This window comes from Saccoglossus kowalevskii, chromosome 19 (genome assembly GCF_978046115.1).
Source record: "Saccoglossus kowalevskii chromosome 19, keSacKowa6.1, whole genome shotgun sequence".
Lineage (NCBI taxonomy): Eukaryota > Metazoa > Hemichordata > Enteropneusta > Harrimaniidae > Saccoglossus > Saccoglossus kowalevskii.
The window spans coordinates 9,667,507-9,679,221 of NC_140659.1; positions in this window are offsets into that span (position 1 = coordinate 9,667,507).

An 11,715-nucleotide genomic window follows, 5' to 3' on the forward strand; every position below is an offset into this window, starting at 1 on the left:
AATGCGCTGAATATGTTTCAATGTATGTATACCTATACCTATTTCCCATACTTCGCAGAAATTACTCGAACAATACATACTTAGACATAATTTCACAATTGTGAAAATTCCTTTGGAAAAATCTTGTCCCAACCAAAATATAATCGATTGGTTCTTGTTTCTAGGGTTACCGTCTAGCAAACAAACAGATAAAAAATCGTCCCTAAACAAATAATGATCGATGTAAAATAACAGTATTTCGGTTTTGACTGAACAGATTGCATTCAAATGGTTTACTGACGCTATATGTATGTATATTTTGGTGTATTATTCTGTGCTAATACCCCTTTTATTGCGGTAACATCATTATATATGATAGTCCCGAGTATGATTTGGATATGTAGCTAGGCGTGTATATTACGTGTGTAATAATACTGTCGTTCATAACTATATATATATTAAGCGTTATCGAAAGCGAGGAATTGACTCACTTTCATCGTAAAATTGATAAATTAAACGTAACCAAAAGCCTTTTTTTATTTTTTAATGCACACGGCTGTAATAATGCAATCTACACATTTAGTCTGTATTGCAAAATTGTTTTTGAAGAAGCGTTGGGTAATATGTTACTGTGATTGCTGCTGTTACTGTATTAACCACCCTGCCAATAGCCGAATAACGACGAGTAGTTCCATGGATTCGGTTGTCATCATGTCACCGAATCGTACGCGGAATTCTCTTTCCGATGATCGAAGATGGACCATATTACCAAATCAATATTCTATGTGAGGCCTTTTCAAATGAGTTTATGCACACTAGACTCTTGAGTTGTTTTCTGTAAAGGTATTGGATTCGTAAATTATATAGGGCGACCATTTTACTCATTACCGCTGCAACGTCACAAATCGTGTACGTCCTAGCGTGTTTCGTACACACTGACAGAAATTTCAGATTTCGTTGATAGCAAGTTACTCAAAATGGGAAGTCGCTTTAATTCATCAATAATACACAATTCTAATGCAATACCTACTTCCAAAATAACCAGCTAATATATGGCTTATACATTATAAAACAGAACGCTTTAATTGGAATAACGTGTGCACTCGAGAAACAGTGCCTAATAACTAAAATATGATCACAAAGGCTCGGCTAATTCTGACATAAATACAGTGAACTATAGCTATAACATAAATAGCAATAGGAAACAAAAATTCGTTAAAATAAAATTGAACAAAGTAATACAGTCAGTCATTAAAAGAACAGCCAGATAATAGAACAAGACAATGGTAATAAATTAAGAACATAAAGGTTATTCAAAACTCTGAAGTGAAAAAAATACCTGTCAGAAATACATGATTTTAATTTGAGAACGATGTTATCCAAATTTGTGATAGGTTCAAATATCAGAAAAAATGTATAACAATACCATCCACAGCTCGAGAAATTGAATAGGCAAGAAACATCTCAGCTTGAATAAAATTTTATACGTTTTAGTTTATACATTTATACGTTCCAAAATTCCAAAATAAACCAGCGTTCATTCTCTAGTATAAGCAACAATCACTCCAGTATTTCGTTTTTAATGATTATAATATAGTGAACGAAATTTGAGACGAACGTCGTGATTTTTGAATACGAAACTCAACAGGTAATGGTTCGATGGGTTTGTTCCAGTACTTTTGCTTACGAAGTTTCAAAAGCGCCGCATATTGCTCTTAGTACTATGCCTATTACCACAATTGGGAATGCTATTCATCTGTATGGATATATAAAACGCATTGTCTGGAAAATTTGAGAAAAGAGGTATGCATGTTATCTAGCTATTAATGAATTTTGTAGTATTTTCTTATGGAAAAGACTTTAAAATTTGAATCTGTATATATCTTAATATTATTATACATCGGTCACCGTAACGAAAAGTTACAGCGTTCCATATGCAGTATTCTACGGGATATTTTCATCCTACCATATAAGGACATGCTAATTCTAAATATGGAATGATTACGCGCGTAAGAGTCCTATAGTGAAAACAAACACAGCTTGACAGGACTCCACACAAAGAAGTTCGCGGATTCTGATATAAACATTTTCGGATTTCGGCATTCCCATGATGTATCCTTGGAAAAAAATGTATAATAATAAGGTTATTACGAGGAAACCTCAAAGTATGCACGAAGCGGGAGTATCGACCGACACGCAACTGGAAATATAACATGAACTCTATAATGTATTATGTTTAATAATGTACGCGAGATAATTAACTTTGTCAGTCTCCTAGAAGCAACTAAATCAGGTAACAGTACACAGAATGTAGACTAAGGCACAGATGCAAGTTTGCGGGCAATCACATTCATATTATAATTTTACATATATAATTTTCACATAAACAGGCTGATCACTGTTTTATTATTAATAGTATACTATATAAAGCTTCTGATAAAATATTCCAAAAACATTGTAATTCATTATTTATACACAGTCTTGCAAATTATGCAAAGCGTTCATTCAAAAAAATGTATGAGACCTTTTTAAGTATATTCTATTTGTGGTCTAAGCTCTGAAAAGTAGATAGTGTGATGCAAGACTGTCTAATTGTTGCTGCGTGTGCCCATATCAACCTACATCCAAAGAAAAACTAGTAATGAGAATGAAAATACATCATACATTACTTTACAAATCAATTGTGTTGTGTTGCAAAAAAACAGTGTCATATATCAAACTCAGGTTAGATTTAGAAACATAATCGAAACATTGATGCTTGCCGCAACGCGTTCTATATTCACAAGAGTTTTGCAGATAATTTAATTAATATGTGACTCGAGACATCAAGATATACTTACACCTAAATGTATTGAAACTTTAGTTTAATAAAACGGATATGGCTGACATGTAATCAATAGATCACGTTCTCGTTTCGCTAGTTAGTGTGTATATTCCTACCCTTGAGATTCGGTTAGCAAGCAAAGAGATTGCCATTCTGCAAAACTACGTCCGCCAACTTGACATGATGGATCCACACAATTAGTCAAGCTAATGATAGAAGATTACCTTCGGATTCAATCTTCTCCGAATCAAGTGTGCAATTACCCGCCTACTGGAAATAGTTCCATCAAGGTCATGTCGTTATATTATGTTCAGTTCCTTTATATTTAGTGGTTGTGTGTTTAAATTTATTTAATATCCGGATATTTTAATATTTACTCAGCGTGTGTCGCACTTTAATGCAAATTAGATACTTGTCACAATTGATTTCGTTGCAAAAGATGTGTTCGCGCGAAACAATAACTACGGAAAACAAGAGTTGGCAGAGCCATCTCGATGCTGGGAAAATAAAGAGTATTTAAAGATGTGTTTTGGAGCAAATGATTGGCGAACAGGCAAGAAAGCAATTTCAAAGACTTTGATCTTGTTTTAATGAAAACTTGAAGTATACATGAGGGTACGTGTTATTATTTATTTATTTTGGAAACTCAATTTTTAACTGAAGGAATTAAACTAAATTAAATAATCATGTTTGTTTATTTATGTTGAACCTTAGAAATGACTGCTGTTAAACTCGGGACGTTAATTGTACTTAGCATATTGACTATGACAATCAACCAATTTGAGAAAAACAGTCGACAATGACTAAATGCATGGCCACAGCCAAATCGCTGTTTAATTGAAATAAAACAAATAAAAAAAACAGAGAAGAGAAACACCAGCGATGTAGTCGAACAACAGGCATTACGGCAGCCATGTTTGTTTCACCTCGATCGATACAGTATTACCCACAATGCACTATTCCCATAAGCGTGGGTATGTGTAGTTCATAGCCAAGCGTACTGCGGTCAAGAACAAGGTAAGAAATTACGCGACGAGACCATCTCGATTTGCCATCGATTTCCGGGTTCGTTTCATACAAGAAGTTCGATACGCACTACACCGCCGAGTGTAGTAGACATAATCCCGATGGCAATAGGAAGTTCGAAGTAAGCTAATACAATTAACTGATTTATAACAGACGAAGTCAATGGAAATCACTTTTTTTCAGTCTTCCTATTTAAATGAGTTGGTAAACAAGAGACAATGGCAACTCCACGTTGTAGCAAATTTACACACTACTACAGTTTGACTAATATTTACAAACACCACGGTCAGTCCCCCAAATTCAAAAGGGATTTTTTAAATGCGTCGGGGAACACGAGACGAACATTCGTGCATACTCGGATGACGACTCCACGTTATAACGTGGCGTGAAAATGGCAATTTAAACTTTTATTGCATATTTTCCCCGGGACAGATTTACATAATACTACAGTTCGATAACACGGCCAGTCACACAAAATCCGTCAAATGGGAACTGCAAGTTGTATAATGCCAAAACAGTAGCATGATTTCACAACTTTCGAAATACGTTCGCTTTTATCGATGTCCACTGTACACCAGTAAAAGAACGCGAAGCCTAAACTATCAGAAATTCGTAACACACTATTCGAGTGATGGAATAACAAAATAACTCATCATTTGTAAATTCAATCCATCGGAAAAGTATAAAAAACATTTTCATAAACAATTTGTATTATATAAATACACCTTGAAAAGAAACAAGATTCATAAACATAAATCTATTTGAATTCATTCTCACTACAAATTAAACAATACTTATTTTCTAATGGAGTTTCGTCACAGCACAAACTATTGGAATCCATGCACACGTGTGAGTACTTCGATGACACATTTTATAGCTTCGCCCAAAATAGTCCATCATTTATTGCGCAACTGTGACCAAACGACATCATTCTGTTAACATCCACACATTTTCATAAAATCTCCATGCACTTTTTGACCATTCATAAGTAAAATACGCTGCAATTTACTCCAGTTTTCTTGGTACATTCCTACATTCTTGCATACTAATGAGGGGTTCAGACACATTCCAAGCTGAACAATTTTCTTGGACTAATAACAAAGCTGGTAAATCTTTTCTCAGCAATAACTCAACTGGGTGCAGTTGTGTATCGTACTATAATGTGTAGTTCAGACCGAGGTGTGGTTGTTCACAGTAGTATCTTTGTTTTTTCTGTTCACTTTTAAACGTTTTTTTCGGCTTGTTTTACATGGCCAGACAGATAAATACATATCATGTAAAAAGTGACTTTTTCAGTTGATATACTTTGCCAGTTAAGTATTTACAAATCTCTAACACACGTCATATGCGACATGCTGCATCCCGCGTTACTCGGGTCAGAATATGCGTGTCGGACGTTCAGTTTACGAACTGATAAACGGAGGACAAAACTTAGATTTCAAACTACTAGACCGAAAACTGATTAATTTTACGTGATCCATGAGATGCGTACAGATAGCTCATTAATGCATATTCTTCCAGTGTCCCAATTGGCTTGAAACATGACTACTATCGTTTATGTACACACAAGCAATACATTCTTATCCGTTTAGAACATCTGATTCCACATTGTATGTATGTTATAAACAACAGATATTAGCTTTCGTTCGTTTTCTACAATTTATTTCAATCCAAGAATAATATTGAACCATTAAAATACAACTTTGAGGACAGTATATATAGAAATGACGATGTTATTTCACAAGCGCATGCGTAACGCTGCGCAATAGTTTCAATTACGTGATTTATGTTATAAACTAAGAAATATCAGCATAAAGGGCAATATACCACATCGTATTCATTTTATAAAAAAATATATTTCAGTAAACCGATAAAACGTAGTTATACCCTGATACGGGTTGTTCTGTTTGAAACCCAACTAAAACTTAAAACCATTTATGTATATTTTGTATATATAATTGAACAAATTACAGGGTTGTACAGGTTTGCTATTGCCAATCTGGCACGCAGTAGCAGTTGGTAGTTTCAGGTTGCAGCAATGATAGCTGCATTTAGCTTTTCGATGAATCTTCTACATCAAAGCTTTTTTGAGTTGAATGACTCATTTTTCGACAAATACACTGTTTTATATTTTTAAAACAACAAGTCCTTGAGATGAGGGAAGACAACATTTTGAAAAACAGGGATAGTGGGGCGATTTCAATGGACTTGATGATATGAGTGAATACCATCATATCTAAATAAAATCACTGACATAATCTAAAAGAAGCACAAGCAAACGATAGTACTGTAGTACTTATCTTTTAAAATTGCAGCCAGGCATAATGCCTTAATGAATGAATCAAATTACTTATGCCTACAGACCGAAAACCAATATTTTACCATTATTCAACGAATGTTAACTTTTTTTAGGTCACTGCAACATTCCCCAATACTAGAAATTTAATTAATGATACAGAACAATCAGCTTGATCAAGTACTGGTAAATAATGTAGCGTGAGGTAGAAATCTACTCTGCAACTCTGTTATGCATATTGACAATTGTACACTCAAATGTTATATTTAGATAACTAGGTCCCAGGTGTATGATGGGTGCATGAAGTGCAAGAAGTTCGATGGTTGCCAAGGATATAGTATAATCTACAATGTTATAGTAAATATGTTCTATTACTTTATTAGTACATCTGTCAGATGCATCATTATGGTATAACAAAACATGTTTTCAATTTATATTAATATTAATAAACATTATTAATATTTCTCACAACTTAAGAACATTAAGAAAATAATTACTTATACACATCGCCGTATGTTGAATATATCGTTAATTATATGGCATTCAATTACTGGTAATATCATAGTGAAAAGTTTCATTCTTCGCAGGGTTATCGAGTCTAAGTGGTGCGTTTTCTTATATCATCCATGTGTGAATTACTAAGCACATGTCAATTACTGGGCACATGTCAATTACTAAGCATGTGTCAATTCCTCAGCCTGCATAACTGAGTGCCAAGGGAGGATATAACTACCTTAGACACTTTATCACTTCAAAAATACGTGTCTATGGAATATCATTCATTAAAATGTGTAGCCTCAAAAGAACCCATTTCATTCAAATCTGAAACTATGCGGACGTGTTGTGGGCACTAATTTTATCATGAATTTCTGCATGAGGATTGTGTTAACTAGTTAATTGTATATAAATACTGTTCTACATTTTTAAATTGTTTTTTTTTAAATGCCATATTGTGGTTGCTGAATATTAAACAAATTCTGATTAAGAGCCCACTAACATGTAACATATTAATGTCAACTAGCATAATGTAAAGTACATACATAATCTCTTGGGATGATAAGTTGATTTGAACAAAAATCAAAACAAACAAAATAAGTACGATTCTGTGAACATGAACGTTCATATTCGAGCTAAATTTAAAATTCAACACGTGTTAGGGTGATATATTAATACATGCAGAGAACGTGCGACAAATGATATCACCCAAAAATCGATATATGTCAATGTTAGGTACAACAGATTATTCCTTCCATGATGTGGAAAATATATTGATATAAACGCTCGATTAAACATATCAATTATTTAGCATAGGTTAACAGCATTTTAAATGCAAACAAAACAATGATTCTATTTAAATTCAATCCGTCCAAACACGCCGAAAATAAGCATGGTATTGACATGACGTGCCGTCTCGGGTATTATTGGAGAAATCGCGAAAACAAAATATAACACAGTCTACTGACGTTAGTGAAGGGTGATTGAAGATATGTGTGAACAAGTGCTGTTAGGGATATTGGGTCGACGTTATAACGAACTACAAACGAAATATTGAGTAACACATCTTCAATTATTTCAAAGGTAACCATGTGTCTCTGACTGATGTATGTGTATTGTCTATAATCATTTGGTAAATAGCAGGAATTCTATTAAACTAATAAGTCAGTTAACGTCCGTACACTATACGGAGATATTATTCCTAATACTGAAGTAATGGAGCCGACAGTGCCATGCATTATCGGTCTTGGTAATAACTTTTCAGTCAACAATATTCAAATAACATGGTCGTGTAGTCATGGAGACAAAATCCCTTACATATACAACAGAAGTTTAGAAACGTGGCTAATCGGATGACGAACGTCAATACAACAAATAGCTCTACCTTGAATGTTATTTTTGATAATCGTACTATGTTATGTGCGCATTGAGAACATGAATATTTGAAAGGCTGCATTTATAACATAAGAGCCACCTGTCATGAAAGCATTTGTTGAGAGAAGTAGCAACATCATTATTTTGTATATACGTGTATTGGTTCATGCATTGTAATATTGACAGCATATGTCATTTTAGCCGCAACGCAATTCGTGCATGTAAAATATGTTGCCTATATATTTATTTTTGTATTTGAAAAATCTGGTCTTCATAAATCTAGTGTTTATAAAACTTCATATACATGTAGTTATTCTTGATATACTATTCGCAATTTCATAAACACAAAAAACGAAATGCGAAATACAAATACTCGTTTATATTATAATAAACATTGTTTGTTCGTGTGTGTAATTTGTACATATATTTACTGGGTTATATAACTCATTTTATATTGTACACCGCCATAAAGTGATATTTTCATTTTCACATTCTGTTCGAACTTCTGATTCTTCTCGAAGGTTTATATGTTTGTTTGTGTATTAATCACATATATCACATAGGATAAATTCAAGCCCAGTCGAGATGAAAATGTATAATCTAAAACTGAAATTATAAGTGCAAGAACATAATAGTAAACAACTGAAAAACACAACTCATTACATGGTGCAATGAGTGAGAAAAAGATTTACTTCTGTATTCTAGTAATTCGAAAATAATCAACATATTAAACCATATTAGTGTTCTTTCGACGACACCTGACAGTTCTTCTATCAGCGCCAGTAACATAAAAACCAGATTGGGTGCAGATATATCAATCTGTCAAAATAATTGATTCGAATCAAATACTTCGCCTACTCATTTATCGCAAGACGTAATGTTGCCCTCTTCCACTGAGCGGCAATCCACATCTCGGTACAAAATAGAAATATCATGCAGCGCACATACTCGTTCATTTATCGACGATAGTATATAATGCTATGGGCTAATCACTAAAAATGCCTTCGTGAGGTTACAGTCATTCCGCGGCAATCCGTTAATCATTGCGACAATGATATTGTGATTAGTTTCACGTGCACTGGGGGTCAGAAATGGTAAACGAAATCGCAAGTCAACCCCTCATTCGTCCTATTACCGCGCCAGACGATATTACATAATAATTCATCAATGCAGTTTTTCTGCGAAGCTTCCACCAAAGCTGATTATTACCTGTGAGAACAGTTTAAGAAGCCTGACGGCAGACGTAATCAGCTTAATATAAATTAGACTTCCCAAATTTATCCTAGGATTACTTTAAACACATCACACTCAGTGCCCTTGTGAGGAAAATCAATCGCCAAACGCAACATTATATTGATATATATTCAGGTAATTAAGCAGGTCTCAAAATGTATGTCTAGTAAAATCATCTTTAAATAATATGTGATAATAAGCATTTTTATACGTGTTTTTGATACAAACACTTTACATTATGTGCAAACTCATCCCTGAAATGTTGCGATAAAAACACTAATGGCAAGCGTTTTTAAGATATACACTTCTCGAAATTATGCAGATTATAAACATTTTAAGTGTTTTTAAGGTGGGGGCAGGCTTATATACACTTTTAATATTTTATCACAAAACAGTAAAAATGTTTGTTTTTAAACAGTAGTGTTGTCAAATGACTCATTTGCGATTTTAAGAGAACAACATTTTTATGGCTACTGGAGTTCAAAACCCTCAATGTTCATTCTTAATATTCAATGTTTCTACCTGAACATTGCAGTAAAAAAGAAACGTATCTCATTTTTATCCAATGCAGTACCGTCAAAATAGCCATCATCTTAAATTTTCTGAAAAAATATTCACCCACAATCGTGCCATATACAAAGGCGGGCACTGGTAATGACTTATCATCTTTTTTGTTGGAATAGTTCTACGTGGGCGTTCTCGGTCCCGAAATCTCCTCTCAAGATCTTAGGGCATCCATGATTTTGTTACTGCTGTAATGTAGTAATTTGCGTTCACTATTAGTTCGAAATGCCATTATTATTATTTTACGAGAGTATCCATCAATTGCACCGTTTATGCACATTCCGTATGGTTTTAGCTTGTCGTAGCCATCTATATGCCAAACGATATCTGGTACAAATAAACGATATGCTTGTCTACGTAGTCGATGATTTGAATGTTGTACTACGCCTTCGGGGTCTAAGTCTTTAATGATGCGTGTTACAGTCTCTCGAGTTGTACTAATTCCATTTTGAATGCAGAATAGATGCATCCAACGGTATCCATGAAATTGACCTGATCCACTTAACTGTTCAATACACAACCGAACAACATCATCATCAGTTCTATTCTTGCGACGAAAAAGTCTTAGCTAACTTAATAAGTGTTAAATCTCTCACACTAATATCATAGTTGTAAGGTTAAATGGTATATATGATGGTAAGTCGTGCCCACGAGATAAGGAATCATGCCCACGAGATAGTAAGTCTTGCCCACGAGATAAGGAATCGTGCCCACGAGATAGTAAGTTGCGGCTACAATATAGTAAGTCGTGCCCACGAGATATTAATTCGTATCCACGAGATAGGGAATCGTGCCCACGAGATAGTAAGTCGTGGCCACGAGATAGTAAGTCTTGCCCACGAGATAAGGAATCGTGCCCACGAGATAGTAAGTCGTGCCCACGAGATAATGAATCGTGCCCACGAGATAGTAAGTCGTGGCCACGAGATAGTAAGTCGTGCACACGAGATAAGGAATCGTGCCCACGAAATAGTAAGTAGTGCCCACGAGATAATGAATCGTGCCCACGAGATAGTAAGTTGCGGCTATAATATAGTAAGTCGTGCCCACGAGATAGTAAGTCGTGCCCACGAGATAGGGAGTCGTGCTCACGAGATAGTAAGTCGTGGCGACGAGATAAGTAGTATGGTTGAAATCTGGCCCTTAGAATCAAATTCAAAACACAGATCTAAGTATTAAGCTAAAGAGGTGGAAGATGTAGTCTGCTTAATCTCAAGCACAGCTAAATATAGTATTGGAATATAATCAATAATTTGAAGAAATCATCAATATATCTGAATATGAAAGTAAATGATTTGGCCTCTTTGCACTTGTTTGTTTTTAACTAATTTCTGCAGAAATTCCGTTCCATAGATCAAAGCAATAGATATGCAAGCAAAATAGACAATTTAAAAAAAATCGACAAATATATTGTCAAAAGGAAATCCCAGTACACAGAAAACGTCATCGTCAGTATGTAAAATTATATCCAACCTCTATGTAATTGTAGCGACTTTTATTTAAAAAATACTTGATGTATAATGTTCTCCATGCGTCAATTTATTTATTATCTTGTACAGTAGTATCAAAAGAATAACAGATTTTGATTTATACCACTTCTAGAAAAAAATACACTACAGTATTTCAGTGCTCCTCTTTGATAGTATATAAAGTAAATATTATTAATTTTGACAACCCATAACACAACACCACAAACATGCACTTTTAAAACTGTTAGACCAGTTGACATATTCACTCAAGTTCTCTGAATAATATTTTCTTTTGAAGAGTATCATGTGGTATAATTGTAAGATCACCAGTAATATCATGTCCAACATGTATTATGCAGTTGTATTTAAAAAATTATTGTCCATATTAATTTTATACTGCCCGTTTATAGTTGAACAATTTGGTGAAGATTGTTCTTGTACAGTAAGACACAGTG